The sequence below is a fragment of the Meleagris gallopavo genome, chromosome 3 (assembly GCF_000146605.3).
Source record: "Meleagris gallopavo isolate NT-WF06-2002-E0010 breed Aviagen turkey brand Nicholas breeding stock chromosome 3, Turkey_5.1, whole genome shotgun sequence".
NCBI classification, from domain to species: domain Eukaryota; kingdom Metazoa; phylum Chordata; class Aves; order Galliformes; family Phasianidae; genus Meleagris; species Meleagris gallopavo.
Genome location: NC_015013.2, coordinates 91,263,486 through 91,271,198, shown reverse-complemented (window position 1 = coordinate 91,271,198; position 7,713 = coordinate 91,263,486). Strand labels below are relative to the sequence as shown.

At 40.5% G+C, this 7,713-nt stretch overlaps 1 long non-coding RNA gene across 2 annotated transcripts; it reads left to right on the top strand.

The window, feature by feature from the left end:
- Window positions 1–31: 31 nt before the first annotated feature.
- Window positions 32–7,630, top strand: LOC109366917. Of its 2 annotated transcripts, XR_004159351.1 has the most exons (4): window positions 32–2,980; window positions 3,410–3,563; window positions 4,673–4,891; window positions 5,708–7,630. It is a non-coding gene; the product is annotated as an uncharacterized LOC109366917 (long non-coding RNA). The 2 variants fall into 2 exon arrangements; XR_004159350.1 differs by having other exon boundaries at window positions 32–3,563.
- Window positions 7,631–7,713: the final 83 nt, after the last annotated feature.

The window sequence follows — 7,713 nt, the reverse complement described above, 5'->3', positions numbered from 1 at the left end:
TGGGAGGGCGGCGGGGGGTTTGGGAATCTTTCTTCTGTCTGTGGGGATTATTATTGTTTTTCTGTGGGCTGACAGGAGTTATTCCCCCTCCTCCTCCCCACCTCCCTCTGGCCCCAGCTTTGCATAACTCTCCTGCTGTCCCTTCCTCCTTGCACTTTGCCCTCAGCCCGGTGGTCTGTGGCGTGATGGAGTAAAATTGTGAAGGACTCTTTATTTTTTTTGTTTAGTGAAGGAGCTGTATCATAGACAAGCAGGCTGCCTAATGTTGTATATTCTTACATATCTATCTATCTATCTATCTATCTATGTATATATACTTTTTTTTTTCTTTTCCTCACAGTGCTGCAGTAGGGTTCAGTGCTCTTATATGCCCTATGGCACAGCTCTCTCTAGCAAACCCTGGAGTGAAGCTGCTATCAGTGTGTGGAGACTTGAGTGCCACCGACAGTCTGTTGTCTCTTCATGTTCAGAGAGTTATGCAGAGGGACAGGAGTGACTCAGTAATAGGAACTATTAGTTGCACTGAGGCAAAACCAGGTGAAGTTATGACTTGGTTACTCTGTGACCTTGGGTCACTGTTCTGCATCACTCCTCTGTTTGCTTATGAATTAGAAATAGTAATGCTTTCCAAAAACACACTGTGAATAAACACTAACGAGCCTGAAATGCTTATCAGCTGTAGTAATAACAGGTTGATAGTTACGTTGTTTCTCTATAATAGCATGGACAGTGCAGCCTGGATTGTTTTGCTTGCAAGTTCTTCCTGTGGTAGTAACTTTGCATAGAAGTAGACTCTTGCTTTAAAAGACATTTTATAACTTGTGATACTGTGTGATGTGCAATGTTACAATCATAGAATCGTGGAATGGCTTAAGCTGGAAGGGACCTTAAAGATATTGAGTTCCAACCCCCTGCTGCAGGCAGCGTTATGTCATATTTCATATTCTTATGCAGAAAGTTCTCTAATGAGCTTTTAAATGATCACCATTCCACAGTGCAAATAGTGTTTGTTTTTCCTCCTGTTTTCTTAAAACAACACCAGTACTGCTAAGAAATCTTGTGAATTTCTAACGTGTCTCTGGGCAAGGTGATAGATTGAGGCTTTTGATATAGAATTGGAAGAGAGATATTCCAGTATATCTGTTCACATCTTGGCATGATCAAGAAATTACTTGGAACTGGTTTGTAGCTCACTGTGCCACCACGCAGCTATACTTGCCAGGGTTGAGTAGTAGTGTTTACAAGGTGCTGTCTTGAGGTCCCTCAATATTTGCAAGAAAATACTGAAGTGGGTGACAGTAAGTTCATTACAACAAGCTGAGCAGTTGAGGAAACAGTATTTTTATTCTCACATTATAGGGTGATCTGTGTAGAAAATCAAATGGCTTAAGTGTGCCATGGGCAAACACATTCACTGGAGGAATCTGAAAACTCTGTAGGAGTTGCCTGGAGTGGTTCGTGCTGCTCTCAAGAGCAGTGCTGCCACTGCCATAGCAGGTGAGCTGGAGCTGCTGCTCTCTGGAGTGCTGGGCAGAGTCAGCTGAGTTTTCCTCTGCAGTTTTGCTTTATGTAAATTGAAGCAGATAGCTTGCTTGTTTAATGTTCTTTGATTTTGTTTTTTTCTTTTTTGTTTTTTTCTGATCTATTCTGGAACGATACACCACAGAGGAGCACTGACTGCCTGGTATCTTTAAGTTTTGCTTCTGAGAGTAATTTGTTCTGTAGTTTATCACTTGTCTGCTCAAGTTTGTTTGGAACTTCCATAATGCTAAATAGGACAACTGTTCTGTGTGAGGAGGAGGTGAGCACAACAGAAGACTTTTGTCTTCGGTTTTAACAACAAAACTGAAAGTTGCTCTGGCAAAATGGCAATTCATTGTTAATTCATGAGATGTAGGTGCCCTGGAAAAATCAAATACCAGTTTCATAGCTACCCTTAGGCATCTCTAATTTATGCAGGCAGGGCTCGCTGAGTAACTACTGAGTCTCTTTGACCTTAGTAAGTTTGCAGAGGTCATATTTTAAGACAGATAAGTTATGCTTGAACTATTTTCTCAGTAAGTACTAGGAGCAAGTGTTTGTGTACATAATTACGTGCTTTTTTCCAATCCTTCATTACATTTTCTGTTTTTCTTTAGATTCTGGCTTGTAAGTACTACAGTAAATCCTAGAGTCTCTTTTGTTTGTGTTTTTTCTTAACCTGTCATCTTAATATTAGTAAGAAATGTGAGTTCTTGAGGACAGCTTCTTTTTTGGGGTCTCAGTAAAACAGTAGAAACAAAGGTTTCACAGACTTCTAGAAAGACAGTTGTAGGATCAGGGGAACTCGGGGTGTGGGAAGCCAGAACAACCCAAACGTGTGTGAGTGACATCAGCATTTTTCTGAGCCATTTATGCTGCTCACTTCTGTCGGTTCCCAGCAGTGCCTGTGTCTTATGTAAGCTCACACTGTACATCCCGTCCTGCTGTTCTCATGCATGAAAATCATTGGCGTTATCTTACTGTACATTTTGAGAGCTGAGCAGTTACTGGCTACTTGTTGTCTCAAATGTCTGCATGCAAGTCTCTCACAAGCATGCTGGAGAGAGCTATGCCAAGAGCATGGTGCTGTCCTCCTAGGAGACATCAGAGGGATAACTTGGAGTGAACGCAGCTCGTCCTCTGCTCGCTCTTGTAATAGGCACTATGAAGTAATGCAGCTAAGAGGTAATTGTACTGCTGCAGACAGAAGTCCTGATCTGTATCACGTGCAGATGGACCACTAATGCAGTTTCGATGGCTGGTGATAAAAACTGACATAGAAAACAAAGGACAATGGTTTCAACAGAGGCTTTAATAACGTTAGGACTGGAAAAGAGAGGCTTTTATATACTCTTACTGTGCACTGCTTGTTACAGGTCTTGGAAGGAAACTGTGCCTTCAGGTGGACTGATGCTTTACCCTTGTTCCTGTAGTTAGCATTTAGTGATGCATAATGAAGGTACTGTCACTGGATGGGTGAAATTGGAGCAAACCTTCCAATACAAGGCTTCAGAAACAAACGTTCCCTCTATTTTTTTTCTTGCTAAATCTATCTGTAATCATCAGTCATAAAATCCTGCAGTAATGTGATATCTGTTAATGCAAAATAAGTTGGCCACCTTCTCTAAATGCTACCCAGTGCTTCAGTTACGAAGCAAAGCTACCTCTACTTCTTCAATACTCCAGTGTCTTCTGTTTCTGCTCCTCTGCTCTCATGAATGCGCTTGTGTGGCACCGTGGCTTGTTTGGGGGAGCTGTGTTTGCAGGTCTGTAGAGTTTGCTACAAGCACTGATGGGAAAGGCTGACAGGCAGGAGTGCACCTGGGTAGGAGTGCGTTTGTGGAAAGGCCTTGAAAGATTCCTTCATTCCTTCCTTGTGGCTTTCCAGTGTGATCCGTTCCGTGCTGCATGAAACAATTCCTCATTGTGCTGGAGTGTAAGACTTAACAAGGAAGCTGGCCATCTGAAGAGGAACAGGTGCAATGCTCTGAAGCTTAGAAGCGAAATAAATTCCTGAGTGAGCAGATCTTGCAAAGTTTAAGGTAATTTATTGGCAAAACATCTAAGAAAAACTTGAGTTTTCGTTTTGAGTAGGGAATTGAATGATCTCTGCTGCCTTTATCACACAAATCTAGGAATGCAGTGGTTCTTTTTAGTGCTTTTTGTTATTTTTTTGAGGATATGAAAATATATTTTAAAAGCGTATGCAGGAAGATGGACTTGCAGCAGCCATAAAAACTTGTAAGAAAGCACCTGCACGTTGTGCATCTGGGATTCCATGGCATTGTATTTTATTGCTCTGTGGATACTTACGTGACTATCAGAATGTACATCTATGTTGTCCATATTCAATAGCCTTTTCATTTTGTTCATGTGGACAGAATCTATTCAGGATGCTTAAATCTGCTAAAATATTTATAAGAAAGTTGGCCCTTGGAGCATGTTTCCCACAGGATGCAGTGGGTGTCAGGGCTAAAGGTCAGTGCAGACAAAGTAAAGTGAAGGTTCTTTTGGATTTATTTTCTTTCTTTTTTCTTTTGAAAAAGAAAATTCTCTCTGTAAAGAAGCATGGAGCTTTTCTTTGCAACTTCCTAAGTTTCCACACACTAAGAAGTGGGAATGAACCTGTAAATGCTCAAGTCTTTTATTGAAACTTTCTCCTTTTCTTTAGGAGAGCAGAAAAAAAAAAAATAAAAGCAACAACCCCAGATCAGTGCAGTTAATACATTCATGGACTCTGAGCATGGAAGATCCTGGTGTAAATGAAAAAAGCCAGATGGAGTTTTAAGTGACTGTCATGTACAACTTAAGAAACGCACATTCCTGATACTAATAAAAGGGCCAGATTGGAGCTACATAATTAATCCCAGTGTCCTTTTCAACACATGATAAGATTTGGCTACAGCAGTCGTAGAACTAATGGAGACAACTGTCAGGTTCTACAAGGCAGTGGATTGTTTGCCTAAAATAAAAATACCGATGTGATTATTCTTGTACATATATTTGTGTCTGCTGGTGATCAGTACTCATGTCCCAGTTCAAATGGAAGATAAAGGGAGCTGATTTGCTCTTGAATCTCCTTATTGCCTTAAGTATCTATATAAATATATATTTAGGATGGAAAGTAAATGTTTTTTGTTATTTTCTTTAGGAGTTAGATAGCAAAACTTGCTCTCCTTTGGAATTTGTTTGAAATGTAGTGACTGAAGAAGGAGCAATTCTGCAGTTATGTTTATTCACTGTATGTATCAGTGACCTGGAAGAAGTGTGCAGGAAGGGGCTAAAGCAAAACTGCTTCTGAGATGGCACAAAGTGTCTGCCTCCAACACACAGGAGGAGGAGTGGGCAGATGGCAGTCAGAACAAAACAGGTGAATAATCAGATTGGGAACAAGCTGAGTAGACTGTGCAAGCATGTGTGGTATTTGCAATTTTGGTTTAGTTACTGTGATAGGGATTTAATTATTTTATGATCTATGCAAAAGAATGGTAAAAAAAAAAAATCATGAGCTTGCCCAAAATGTAATGGTGGAAGTATGCCTGCTGTTGTCTGAGAGGGCTTCTGGGAGGAACAGAAAGGTCAGAGCCTTTGGGGCTGAGAGAACTTAAGGAAAAACAAAAGAAAACAAAAACCACTTGTTCAGTGTTACAAATCTCACCTGCAAGTTTATTTGGATTGTTTTGGTGTTTGTAGCATGAGATGGTATTAATACTCTGCAACATTACTGCCTGGATGCTACAGATATTCTGTGTCATGAGAGATTTTGCTGAAACAAATTAGAGATAGCAAGATGTGTTTGTGATATTTCAACTAGGTAAAAGAAGTTCTGTAACTGGTTTGAGAACTTTCTAGACTAGACAGCTACCCATTGTGTAGCTCTGATCTCTTCCAGATTGTAGCCTGGAGGCACTACTGGAATGATGAAGAAAAAAGGGATTGTAGTGATGAGTGATTGATCCCTTAACCCTTAGCATTGTGGTAGGTGTTACACTGCAAGAAAATCCACAGGTAGAAATGCATCCCCTCTCACTTTGCTTAAGGAAGTATAGAATATCACTCTGTTATAACGGAGGCTATCATCTGTAAGAAATCCATTGAGATAATATTGATGAGCTTCATAGTAGCTTGTCAAATCAATCTCTTTTTCTGTATATGTCTCTCAAAATATTCTTTGTTTCTTTTTTAGGGAGTTCAGTAACTTGGGACACAGCAGTGAGCTGCTCTAACTGGAGAACACTCTTCTAACCCTAAAGGGGAATTGCTTTGTCTAAGGTAGCACTTAATGAGCAGAAGCACAACCCATCTTGCAGTTCAAAACTTACTTGGTACACGTGAAGTTGCTATGCTTGAAATTACTCTTTGATAATATCAGTTTGCTCCTTGTGTACTGTCATCTTAAGATACCTCAGTCTGAGGTGAAGAGTTCTACTGCATGAGGAGGTTGAGGGAATTAAGGCTGTATTTCTGCACAACTGAAGGCTAGAAAGATAAAGGAAAAAAGATTAACATATTCACAAGGGGTGCTTTAGATAAGATTTCTTCCTGTCTGAGGACACACTGAATCCTGTGGGAATGAGGCAGCTATACTACTAAAACACACTTCAATTCTAATGTTTCATACTGAATCATTGCTATAAGTGGTATTAGTGGAATTTATAAAAACATTAGCATTTACATAAAGAATATAGGAATAAGTTCACCTAAAACATCCTTTTGCTGTGTAAGAGCTGTGTGGAGAATGAACGAACGCTTGAAGCTAAACGTGAGTATAATAAATCAAAATGCCAAATGAAGCTCAGAGGACTTCAGCTATTCACTTCATTGTTTCCTTTGCAGATACAGCACAGCTCAGCCAAATGCAGAGTTGTCATTGTTCTGATGTTCAAAGTAATTCTAAATGTTCTTCAGGATGGAACTTTTCTCTTTGCATTGTCTTATACTGTTTATTAATTGTTCAGTGCATTATACTCAGCATTTTTATAAGCAGAAGTTATGGTTTAAGTCCTCAATTCGGAGTAATTGGTGAGGTGCATTGTGAGCTGTTGATGACCTACAGAAAAGGCTCAAATCTGTACCTTCTGGAAACTGCTGTTTTCCAAAGCTGATGCTTGGCAACAGAAGATGCCCTGCTGACCCTCTGCGGCTTGGCAGAAAGCGTTCCTGAGTGTGTGAGCTTCCAAAGCTTATATCCCAGGGTACAGCCTGCTCAGGGCTGCTGGCTGGCACAGTGCATTTCCATCAGTGTAAAATGGAGGTCACAGTTCAGTAAAGTATAATTTGGAAAAAGATGGTAAAAAGTAGAACAGATTTAAATGCCAAAACTGAGGTTTTTAAGCAAGTGATGAACTGTCTAGATATTGAGCTGCTGTTACCTGGGATTTCTGAGATGTAGCTCAGTTGTTGGACCTGAAGAGGCCATGTTTGCAGCAATAGTCTCATGTCAGCTTTAGCTTTGATTATCTTTTGATTAAGTATTACAAGATTGCTGTGAATTCTCCATCGCAGTTTCTTATGTGTTTCCTTTGTTTTGTACTTACTCTGTGGTCACAAAAGCTGCTTATTGTTCATGGCTTTTCCTAAAGATGGGTATCTTTGTGCCTAATCACAGAATGGCCCGGGTTGGAAGGGACCTCAAGGATCATGCATCTCCAACCCCCCTGCCACAGGCAAGGCCACCAACCTCCATATCTGATAGACCAGGCTGCCCAGGGCCCCATCCATCCTGGCCTTTAACACCGCTAGGGATGGGGCATCTGAAGTGCCTAAAGGCTGTTGCTTTTTCTTTCTATCCATATTTACTCTGCTGAGTGGTCCGTATTTAACATGCATCATTGCTTTGAGCATATTCTTACAACGTGTTCATTTACACTAGTGTTATGTGTTCTGCTAACCTCATGTTTTCTGAGAGTTTTTTCAGATATTGATATAAACCACATATATATTATTAGCACTGCTGCTAAAACTTGATAACTGATCTGTGCTTGTGAATGAACATATTATTTTCATTGTTTCCTCTCAATCTACCGCTTTTGAAGGTTTGGTTAAATAATTATTTTGGAGATTTCCAAGAATCATAGAATTGGTTGGGTTGAAAGGGACCTCAAGGATCGTCAAGCTCCAACCCCCCTGCTGCAGGCAGGGCTGCCGATCTCCACAATTAATACTAGACCAGGCTGCCCAGGGCCCCGTCCA